Source organism: Octopus bimaculoides, chromosome 13 (genome assembly GCF_001194135.2).
Source record: "Octopus bimaculoides isolate UCB-OBI-ISO-001 chromosome 13, ASM119413v2, whole genome shotgun sequence".
Classification (NCBI taxonomy): domain Eukaryota; kingdom Metazoa; phylum Mollusca; class Cephalopoda; order Octopoda; family Octopodidae; genus Octopus; species Octopus bimaculoides.
Window position 1 is genome coordinate 37,924,402 of NC_068993.1, and position 3,601 is coordinate 37,928,002.

At 34.9% G+C, this 3,601-nt stretch overlaps 1 protein-coding gene across 7 annotated transcripts in view; it reads right to left on the bottom strand.

The window, feature by feature from the left end:
- The window catches only part of LOC106869449 (transcription factor SOX-5), a 681,185-nt gene that overhangs the window by 142,265 nt on the left and 535,319 nt on the right, over nucleotides 1-3,601 (bottom strand). The window lies entirely within an intron of this gene.

The following is a 3,601-nucleotide window of genomic DNA, read 5'->3' on the forward strand; positions in this document are numbered from 1 at the left end:
ATATATATATATATATATATATATATATGTATACATGTATATGTACATTTGTCTATCTATCTACATATATATATATGTCTTTATGTATATATGTGTATGTATATATGTATGTATATGTGTGTATGTGTGTGTGTATGCATGTGCATGTATGTATATAAATGTGTGTGTGTACATATGTGAGTGGTTTATATATGTGTATTATGATAATAATGATAATAATAACAACAACAACAACAATAATAATAATAATAATAATAATAATAATAATAATAATAATAATAATAATAATAATCATGAACAACAATTAAAACATCCACAAAGAAGAAAATTAATGTTTGGCAAAATCAATATATATATTTATCTAATCAATATATATTTGCCCTTAATAAATTTGCAGTCTTTTAGACTTTTCCCTTTATTACTTTTATTATTTTTTGAAGTTAACAATGATGTCAACATTGCATACATAAGTATAACATGGATTTTCACATTGTCACACACACACACACACACACACACACACACACACACACACACACACACACACACACACACACACACATGTCGCAACATGTACACGTGTCAACATACACATATATGCACACAGTTACATTTTAATACATACATACATACATACATTCATACATACATGCACTTGTACACATTCACACTTATTCAAAGCAGTGTACTTATACACATACATACAACACACACTCATAGAAACTAGTGCACACACACACACACTCACATAAAGATCTACATATTTACATACTTACATAATTTACAAACCTGCCTCATTGCCCCGTTCAAGGCACTGAAAACCCCCTTTAAAAACCTTTTTAGCCACATTTTAGTAGAGAAATCCTAAATAAATATGTTGTTATCACATTTTTCCACCTGGGTCTTAAAAACAGGATATAGATCAATTACCAGACTTCAGTGGTGGTGGTGATGGTAATGGTGTTGATGATGATGATGATGATGATGATGATGATGATGATGATGATGAGAATGATGCTGATGATAGTGGTGGTGGTGGTGATGATGATGATGAAGATGATGATGATGGTGGTGGTGATGGTGCCCATTTGAATTCTAATTTTGTTTGCCTTCTTCGCATAAAACTAAACTTATGCTATCCACTATTCTTCCTGTCTCCATTTTTTTCTGTTGATCTATTGGATTTATCTCGAGGAAAAAAAAAGGGCCGCTCCAATTGCTTCCTCAGGGCTTCTGCCTAAGAAAGCTATCGAAGTCAGAAACTACACAAGAAAGGAATTTCGGCGGAGAGGATGAGGTGGTGTGGGAGAGAGGGAGATGTACCCTGGAGCATACGCTACTTTAGTACAATACAAAAAAAACACATTGAGGAGACAATATGGCTACGGATTACAAGGTGATTCTGTCTGACCACAGAGGGCTCCAATTGGCAGAGTCATAAGAACATAGGACAGAATGCTTTCTTATGGGTTCCTCGCACTTTGAGTTAAAATCCTAGAACTCAACTTGGCCTCTCACCCCTTTAGATTTGATGAATAAACTACCTGTCAGGTATGGGGTCAACTCTTCTCTTTTTTTCACTCTTTCTATCTGTCCATTTTGCTCTCTTCTAGAAGAAAGTGGCTGCATTCAGACTTGGAGGGAGACGGTCTCTGCCAGCTCTAAAAATTGTCTAAAACATGCCATTTGTCACAATGTTGTGCTTCAAGATTCCAAAAGGAGTTGAAAGCCTTACAGCATTGCATGCATGTTAATATATATATGTGTATTGTTTACTTGTTTCAGTCATTAGACTGTGGCCATGCTGGGGCACTGACTTGAAGGGTTTTAGTCAAACAAATCAACACCAAACTGCCAAGTTATGGGGGGGGGGCATAAACAAGCCAGTGAGGGACAAACACCCAAACACAAAGATACACACACAAATGTAGACATCATCATCATCATCATCAACATTTAATGACTGTTTTCCATGCTGGCATGGGTTGGACGGCTTGACAGAAACTGGCAAGACCAGGGGTCACACTAGGTTCCATAATCTGTCTTGGCTTGGACTCTACAGTTGGTTGCCCTTCCTAATGCCAGCCATTTTACAGAGTGCACACACACACACACACACACACACACACACACACACACACATTATACGATGGGTTTCTTTCAGTTTCCATCTACAACATTCTCTCACAAGGCATTGGTCAGCCTGGGGCTATGCGAGGGAACACTTACCCAAAGTACTATGCAGTGGGACTGAACCCAGAATCATATTCTTTGTTTTCCCTTTTAGACGTTTCAGTCAATGGACTGCAGTTATTCAGGGGCACCAAAGATATATTTTTTAAGTCAATAATTCACTTTTCTATTTTACTACTTTCCAAAATAACAATAATAATAATAAAAAAAAAGATAAATAAAATAAAACATTTCATTTCAAATCTGTCATCGCAGTGTGAAAGGCTACGGGCAATGACCGTTCTTGGATTAATGGCTGTATATAATGGGAAATAAACAGAGAAGAAACATGCCACACATGTGAGTACTTCTGGACCTATATGTCTGTAGACGAATACAGAAGTGAAAGAAAAATAAGCCAATAGATGCTACACTCTCATATGCATAATATATATATATATACATACACATGTATGTATATACATGTATATATGTGTGTGTATGTGTAGTACTATACAGGCGTACATACGCACATGCATCCTAATGTGGCACATATCTCATGGGTAGAGAGGTTCCAAAATAGCTGATGGCTATCAGACCCAGCGAAACTGACTGTGACCTCGTGACCTCGAGTTTGCCTGTCCGCGTTTGGCATTGCCAAAAGTTGTAACAAGATGCAGAGAAAATATTCAAGAACGAAACAACAACAACAACACTAACGACAACAACAATGGCAAGTAGAACAAAATATAGTATTGATATTACATCACTCCTCAAATACCATGCCAGTGATACTTATCATATACATACTATACAAACACATGTATGTATACATATATACTTGTGTGTGTGTGTGTGTGTGTGACTATGTACATATATATATATATATATATAAAACATGATATGATATAATATGACATGATATAATATGTTAAATGTATGTATGTATATGTCTTTCAGCAAGGTACCACCCTGTAGAGTTTGTGAAGAGTTTCGCATTAGGAAGGGTATCCAGCTATAGAAACCATGTACCATGCTGTGGGACTGAAATCAAAACAGAGTGGTTAATAAACAGACTTCTAAACCACACAGCCATGCTTAGGGCCACACACACACTCACAAATACACACATACAAGCACACTACCACACAGACATATTCAAACAAAAGAAATGCTACAATAGACATAAGTATGCATATATATATATATACATATTTATGTATGTGTGTGTGTATATATACATACACATAAAGATAGACGAAAATGTATAACTATATATATATATATATATATATATATATACTTGGAAATAGATGCGTGGCATTCAATTGAATAATAATATAAATAATATACATAACATATGTATATATCTATACATATATATATACATACACACATAAATATATAACTATATATATATACGTATATA